We start from the raw sequence: 8,951 nt of genomic DNA, 5'->3' as shown, positions 1-8,951 counted from the left end.
CATCTACTGTGGGCTACATATACTGGGCTGGTAGCTCCATAGTGTTGCAAAGAAACTATTCAATGTGCAAATTTAAACTCAGAGGCTCTTCTAACACAGGAGCCATGTTGAGTTTAGATCACAGCGACCACCGGCAGTCTGAAATGGAATGAAGCCCATTGACAGCCAGCAGGTCTAAACAGGAACGCAGCCATTTGTATGCGTGGCAATGATGTGGCTGCAGCTGACACAGGATTGGTTCAAACTAAACATCATTTCACAGAGTTCACAAATAAACTCACGTTTTTATCTTTGAAGATCATCATAAAGTAGAATTGATGGTCCAGCAGACAACAGCAGGAGGTTTGAGCCCTTCTGATGCAGCAGAAACAGGATTTGGAGGAAGATGTTAATAGATTAGAAAGAATTGTACACTGTGAATCAATGCAAGTCTTTCTAGATAGACAGATCTTTAATAATCCCTCAGGTAGGTTCCTCTGGGACAGTCACAGATAGAGACACCAATTCTGACGTCCTTTGAAAGTTTTCATCACTCGTCATGTACACAGATGTTAATTCTACATATTCCTAGTACTGAACTCTAAATCAATATGAAGAAAATGCTCCTACTAATCTGCATATATGTTGATATCAAATCCTTTTATAGCACAGTCGACTTTTCACTTGCAGAAATGGTCCTGTGTGATTTCTAGGCTGTGATATAAAAACTAGTTCCTAATGGCAGCGATTCACTCAGTAAACATGTGTTTCCTTCACCAACCTCACACACAGATCCAATAAGATCAGGAAGTGGGCAGTATAGTACAATATGTGTTATTTTGTACTGTACTGCCCAAACTAAAGATCTGCTGAAGTGTTGGAAATGATTCAGATGTTTATTTTGGACGATACAGCAGAAGATCAGACATGAAAGTGGAGATAACACAGAAGACCTGCAGCAAAGGGTCAGAGGTCAGACTGGGCCACGTGATTCAACAATGAGCCAATGATCATCAAGTAGTGACTAAAGCAGAGCCCTGACGTTCTGACATTTATCACACAGTTAGAACAAATGTCTGCTGATGACTTCATCTCATGAAATGACTGATAGATGTCAATTCATTGATCAGCTGAGCTGCTGATCTTCATCGTGCACAGAAACATTCAGCTTGTTTCAATCAGTAAATAACTCCCACTACTCTCAGTTTGAACTGTTCCCACTCAAAATGCTGTCAGAACAATGATCACTGTAGAACTTCACAAACATCACTTGTTGTTTTCCACATGTAAGATCAGCAAACATACAGAAACTTCCTGTTGCCACACACGGCCTCTAAAATCTCTTCCACGCTTTCTGTCTGAAGTCCGCTCTCTGTGTCGGATCCACAGGAAACAACAAGATCTTATTAACATGGTTTTCAATGTGTCTCCTTCCAAAAAGTCCAACCAATGAACAAATGTGTATATTTGTGGAGGCCGAACAAAAGCGTGACACATGTTTCTATAAACTGGTGTCAAACACAAATATGAAGAGTTTCATTGACAGACTCCAAAATGCCCCCGCAGTGAATCAGAGGGAAATCCTACAGTGTGCAGAGAATCTTAATGGCTCCAACATCAACACATCCACAATGTTGGATCCAGTTCTACCTCACAGAGTTACTAAGACACACCCTCTGCCAGCATTACAACAGCTCCACCTGCTTCACCTGCCTCCTCAGCCTCTGTACACCTGAAGAGAAAAGAAAGGCTCCAAAAGCTCAAATCTACAAAGGATTCATGAAGTTTCATCCAACAAGAACATGTTTGCCTTCCACAGTGTGCTGTTAGACACCACTGTACCTCTGCCATTTCAAAAAGAGCAGCTTGGGAACATTTTGGCTCCAAACACTTTGTGTTTAAGTTCCTAATCTTTGTTTTCTTTGTGAACAACATCTGGAGCTTTTTGACTCATAGAAACATCATTTTGTTCTTTAGATGACAGCAGATTGGGACTGAATAATCAATCACTATCAAACCAATAAAGATGCTGATTTTACAGGAACTTTGTTGGAGAAGCTGTAAAGACATGAAACTGGTGGAGATCCCAAACCAGTTGATAGTGCTGATTATTCCAAATAAAGCTGTTTTCCATTTGAGATGAGATGACTTTCTGTCCTGATATATAATAAAGATGTTGTTGTTTTTGAGCCCCTGTATTAAAAGTCGATCCAGTTTAAAGTCAGCTTGAGTTTGATGTCTTTATGTCAAAGCTGCTCATGATGTTGAGCTGCTGATGGAATAAAAACTGACTTAAAATAGTGCCGGAAATGAAATAAAAGACCTCCAGAGATGACGAGAACAAGAACCAGGAGAACCAGGAGAACCAGGAGAGCCAGGAGAGCCAGCAGAACGAGGAGAACAAGGATTACCAGGAGAACCAGGAGAACCAGGAGAGCCAGGAGAACCAGGAGAACCAAGAGAGCCAGGAGAACCAAGAGAACAAGGAGAACCAGGAGAACCAGGAGAGCCAGGAGAACCAAGAGAACCAAGAGAACCAGGAGAACCAGGAGAACCAGGAGAGCCAGGAGAACCAAGAGAACCAGGAGAACCAGGAGAACAAGGAGAACCAGGAGAACCAGGAGAGCCAGGAGAACCAGGAGAACCAAGAGAACCAGGAGAACCAGGAGAACCAGGAGAGCCACGAGAACCAGGAGAACCAGGAGAGCCAGAAGAACCAAGAGAACCAGGAGAACCAGGAGAACCAGGAGAACCAAGAGAACCAGGAGAACCAGGAGAACAAGGAGAACCAGGAGAACCAGGAGAGCCAGGAGAACCAGGAGAACCAAGAGAACCAGGAGAACCAGGAGAACCAGGAGAGCCACGAGAACCAGGAGAACCAGGAGAGCCAGAAGAACCAAGAGAACCAGGAGAACCAGGAGAACAAGGAGAACCAGGAGAACCAGGAGAGCCAGGAGAACCAGGAGAACCAAGAGAACCAGGAGAACCAGGAGAACCAGGAGAGCCACGAGAACCAGGAGAACCAGGAGAGCCAGAAGAACCAAGAGAACCAGGAGAACCAGGAGAACAAGGAGAACCAGGAGAAGCAGGAGAACCAGGACAGCCAGGAGAACCAGGAGCACAAGGAGAACCAAGAGAACCAGGAGAACCAGGAGAACCAGGAGAACCAAGAGAACCAGGAGAACCAGGAGAAACAGGAGAACAAGGAGAACCAGGAGAACCAGGAGAACCAGGAGAACCAAGAGAAGCAGGAGAAGCAGGAGAACCAAGAGAACCAAGAGAACCAAGAGAACCAGGAGAGCCAGGAGAATCAGGAGAGCCAGAAGAACCAAGAGAACCAGGAGAACCAGGAGAGCCAGGAGAACCAGGATAACAAGGAAACATACATGAAACTATCAAAGCTGACAATCATTCCAATAACATCTAATGGTACATATATATAGACACAGGACTACAAGGAAATGGCTCTCAGCATCTGGCTGTGGGAACAAATGAGTCCCTGTTTGTCTTCAAATTGTGTGCATGTTTTAGACGTGTGTCACATGTAGAAACACAAAAATGACACAAAGATGTGTTTGACACAACTGTGCAGCTGTAAGTTGTTTCTAATGATTCATTGAAGCTCTTCTAACATTCTGGAGACAATCAGTCCATGAATCTGTTCAACACCACAACAATTTGACTTCAATGTGAACGTTTGCCATTAAATAACCTTCTTCATCCAGCTGACAGCATCCTTCATTCTATGATATGAACAGTTCCTCCTGTTGATGACAAACCTCTGACATGATCTGCTTGAGGAGCTTTTTCATGTGAAGCTCTCTGAGCTCAGGGCTAAGTTGCTGTGTTTCATCTTTAAGAGCTGCTGCCTCCTCGCCGTTCTTCTTCTCCTAATGACACCATTTCTGCTTCAGATCTTTCACTGGGCCTAAAACAGATGAAGAGTAGATCTACTGCTGTTCACTGTTTGTGTCAATATGGAGAAATATGAAAGACAAACACAGCACATACAGAGAAATGTAGACAGAATGTGCAGCCAGTGCAGTAAATGGTCTAAATATCAGCTCTTTAGAAAATGATCCTGATCAACATGAAACTAACATCCAATGAGAAACACAGCTTCCTTGTTTCATGTCCAATAACAATAAATGAAGAGCTAATAAAGAGCTATTCTATTGTAAAATGCTGAGATGATTATTAGACACAACCCAGCGGCTCACCAAAAGCCTGCATTGAAAATCTATATGAAAGTAATCTATGCTCATATATGGCAAAATCCTTTAAGTGTCACTGTGTTTTTCATCTGTGCTCTTGTTGGTTGGACAAGTTTGTAAATGACAAAGAGCTCAGTGGACTTTGCATCCATCAAATCCTGTTAGATGTTTGTTTTTCCTTCACAGCTTTGTGATGAAGGCTAAAGAACAGAGATATGAACTATTGCCAATATGAATCCTGATGCATGACGTGGGCACAGACCCACCAAAGCAACACTCAGCTCACCTCATTCCAGGCGCTTGTCTGCTGGAGACCATGAGCCTTGTTAGTCACACATTAGCACCGTGGTAGGAAACAGCCTCCATCATTTCATTAGATCTGAATTTGGACTGTTTCCCTCTGGATGAGAACCAAGTCTGTCAAATCTATTGATCCAACACAAACTATCAAACACATTGGCTCACAGTCAGATTGGCTTTGTATGGATGGTGTAACAGGGGCTGGGAAAGGATGGTTGTTGTAATTGTTGCAGTTTCTGCTCCTCTTGGACAGACGACTCTTGAAAACACATTTTTGAATTTCAATGTGACTTTAACTGGATAAATATGGGATATATAAACGTCCCTCTGCAACAAACTGATTCCAGCTTCTACCTCATGATAGGAATGTTTTTGTGGCTCAAGATGACCTGATATCTTTCATGATGGAGACATTTGACACATGTTTCACATATTATAGACCAACAAGTTATTCATAGCAGTTTAAATATGGGGAGTCACTTTTGGGCCCAGCAGATAAAACAGAGCCAATATTTCCTTCTTTATTTAAGTGACGTGTGTCACAGATGTGACCTAGTAAAGTGTAGCTGAACATTAGTAACGTTATTAACACTCTCAGCTCGTCCTTGTTCCAGACCTGAAGATCCTCTTCTTTCATTCAGCAGCAGCTTCAGGTCTCTGATGGTCCAGGCTTGTTGTTGGGAAACAGCCCTGCTGGGATGATGGTGTCCTCACAGAAACAGTCAGTGATGCTGTTGATCTCCATGTGGATCACAGCAGAAGGGTCTGGCTGCAGTCACTGAGGAGCGCCATATTGGGACCTCCACAGTAACCGAAAGCATGTGACCCCCACAGTTGGCGGAAATATGTTCCTGCATGGATCATCGACTGTGGAAACCTTGCAAATGGATCGTATAGGTTGGCACCAATGTTCCCTCTAAGTTGCGCGCGTGCGCAATTGCGCACTGCTGGCACGGCCTTTGCACAGAAAAAATCTGCGTTGCCCATAAAAACAAAAAATAACCTGAATTGAAATTAAAGTAAATATGTTCACAATTCTGTTTTGCAGTGTTAGTCAGTAAGTCACTGGCTGCTCCTGTATGGGATTAGAACAATGCCACCTTATCCCATAGTCCAGTCAATGATGCGATTCACATTTGTATATACGCAGCTAACGTGGTTGACAGGCTATGACAGCGTCCTTATGTGCCGACACCGGTGTTTTAGCTGGCTGATGTGGAGTGAAGCCACGTTAACCATTGGAGATGTGAGCAGGACAGACGGAACAATTGACGGAAAAAGTGTGGACTTTATACCAGTGTTTAAATTGTGTTGATAGGCCACGTAAAACCAGAGTTATGATAAAAATATCTGCAATGTTTGGTTTTCTTCCTGAATACTGTCGTTGTTTATATTTACTGCGGGGAGAAACAGTAAAAACGGCGTTTTATAAGGAAAACACTCTCCGCCTGTGAGCAAAAACAAAACCAAAAAAACCCCACCCTTTCCCATTGGTCGAAAAATGTGCCATGTCGACCAATCAAAACATAGCATTTGTTGTTTAGGGAGGGGGGATGTTTTAGGAGTAACAGCGGTGCTTTGAGATGTGAGAGATTTGTGACGTTTAGCGCAAATCTTGTGTAGTTAGTGTGTAGTGTAGTCAATAGTTTTGTTGTGTGTGTGTCAGAACAGTGAGGCGACTGCTGAATGTTACAGGTGTTACAGCAGTGATACATCTCCTGCTGTCAGGCCTGCAGGTATCAGGCTGTTGTTCTCCTTTATCTCATAGTGGACAGAAATGATTTTTTGGAGTGGCACAAATAATTTGTGTGGCATCAGATTTGATGCAGAACAGCTGATTGTTCTGTAAATAGTTTGAAATGTTTATTTAAAAAACGCCTTGGCTGCATCTTTAGGTAAAAAGCTGCAAACAACTTTGTTGTTTGCAAAACTCAGTTACTTTTTTGAATAAGTAACTATATAATTCATTGCACAACATTGGTCATTATATACTGTATTCTGCATAGTTACAGGACTCTCTCCCAGACCACAGACTCATAATACTAGTCAGAGTTTTATAAAAAAAAAAAAAAAAAAAAAGTTGTCTTTTCAAAATTGGAGTTCAAGTTATTTTTGCTTCCAATAGTGTTAACATAACAACAAGATTTTTGTAATTTTCATTGTAAGTGGGCTAAGGCAGTTAATTAAATGTAGTCTAACATAAATGCTGTAATTTGATTATTTTTTATAAACCATGTAACTTGGATGCTGGCGTGACGACAGTGCACACGTCTGCTGTTGCTCACAGTGATCCAAGGGATCGCTCAGGGAGTTTGTGTGTTCGCTCAGACACATGAAAAATTAGAGGGAACATTGGTTGGCACATAGTCTTTCATGTATAAATTTGCCGTTAATAATTATATAATTCTAAAAATCATCTAGTTTGCTTACACTGATTACGTTGGCACTTTGTTAGCGTTACAACAATGGTCATACCCCATTGGTCATTAGTAAGGAATGTGTGTATTTTTGACACCTCTGGTTAGCATTTAGTGGTCAGTTTCAAACATATTTGATTTTTGCTTGTTATGAACAAATTCACTTCACTACTTTTCACTATCTGACATCAATGCACATTATTCCATTTACTGCATATTGCACTTTATTCATGTCTGTGAAGGTTCTCAGTCATCCAGGTCTTCATAGTCTAAGGAGCTTGGAAAGAAAAGCGTCTGGACTTCTTTGAGTTGCTTGAAGACGTTTCACCTCTTATCCGAGAAGCTTCCTTAGTTCTAAGGGTCAGTGGTGGAGAGTCCCAGATTTAAAACCAGTGGCTTCCTTTACATGTGTGTAAAGGACGCACTTAAAACATATGGCTATCCTAATTGGGCGTTTATAAAGTCAGCAAAGATGCACAGAAAAGAACATCAGACACCAGCGAGGGAGGATAAGAAAGACAGACGCAACAACATTGTCATCCCCTATGTAGCCGGGGTCAGAGAAACTGAGGAGAGTTTTCTCCAAGCACGACATCCCAGTGTACTTCAGACCCAGCAACAAACTCAGACAGAAACTGGTTCACCCGAAAGACAAAACTCCTAAACACAAACTTAACAATGTGGTGTATGCTGTACAGTGCAGTGAGGAATGCCCAGACCTCTACACCGGAGAGACCAAACAGCCACTTCATAAGCGCATGGCACAACATAGAAGAGCCACCTCCACGGGACAAGACTCAGCAGTTCATCTGCATCTTAAGGACAAAGGTCACTCTTTCGAAGATGCCAACGTTCACATTTTGGACAGAGAGGACAGATGGTTTGAAAGAGGAGTGAAATAAGCCATCTATGTCCACTGTGAGCAACCATCTTTGAACAGAGGCGGTGGTTTACGACACCAACTGTCTGCCATCTATAATCCAGTTTTGAGATCCTTCCCAGACACCTTAACGCCCACTCACATCCTGGGCCATCTGACCTCAGGAAATCACATGATAGGGTGGGGCCAGATTTCACAATGAGCTCGCCTGAAACCCTGGCTGATTGTGACCCACACCCGTTTTCACACCTTGGCTCATGTGATTAGGTAGATGATCATTTGGGGGTCCTTTGTCCCTCTTTGGGGGGTACTCCCACTGGGTTTAAATCTGGGACTCTCCACCATTTGACCCTTAGGACTGAAGAAGCTTCTCGGATGAGAGGTGAATGCTAATATCATTTTCCCTTCCCTTTTAACAATGTGAGCAGCTAGTGCTAAGTAGGCTGACGCTAGCAGCTAATGCTAATTTGATGTAAATTAGCTTTATATTAGTGAGGAGTTAATGCTAGGTAGACTGCCATTAGTGGCTAATGCTAATTTTAGGTGAATAGGAATTGGCAGCTGATGCTAATACAATATTTTCTTGCTTTATAACAATGTGACCAGCTAAGTAGGTTGCCGTTATTAGCTAATACTAATTTGAGGTGAATTACCATAATCCGCTTATGCTAACAATGTTTTTTTCTTACTTTTTAACAGTATGAGTAGCTAATGCTAACACTATTTTTCATTCAATTTTAACTTTTCCCCTGCAATGTGAAGCGTTAATGCTAAATAGGATGCCATTAGTGGCTAATTCTAATTTTAGGTGAATAAGCATTAGCAGCTAATGGTCATACTGTTTTTCTTTGCTTTGTAAGAATGACAGCAGCTAATGATACTAAGTTTACCATTATTAACTAATGCTAATTTGATGTGAATTAGCATTATATTAGTGAAGCGTTAATGCTAAGTAGCACTGACATTAGCAGCTAAAACTAATTTGAGGTGAATAAGCGTTAGTAGCTAATTCTAACACCCTTTTCTCTTATGTTATAATGATGTGAGACGTTAATGCTAAATAGGCTGCTATGAGTGACTCTTTTCCCTTGCGTTATAACGATATGAAGAGTTTATGATAAGTAAGCTGCCATTAGATGCTAATACTGTTTTCCCTTGCTT

Source organism: Oreochromis niloticus, linkage group LG3 (genome assembly GCF_001858045.2).
Source record: "Oreochromis niloticus isolate F11D_XX linkage group LG3, O_niloticus_UMD_NMBU, whole genome shotgun sequence".
NCBI lineage: Eukaryota > Metazoa > Chordata > Actinopteri > Cichliformes > Cichlidae > Oreochromis > Oreochromis niloticus.
The sequence above is the reverse complement of the archived record's forward strand: the minus strand, read 5'-3'. Positions refer to the sequence as shown.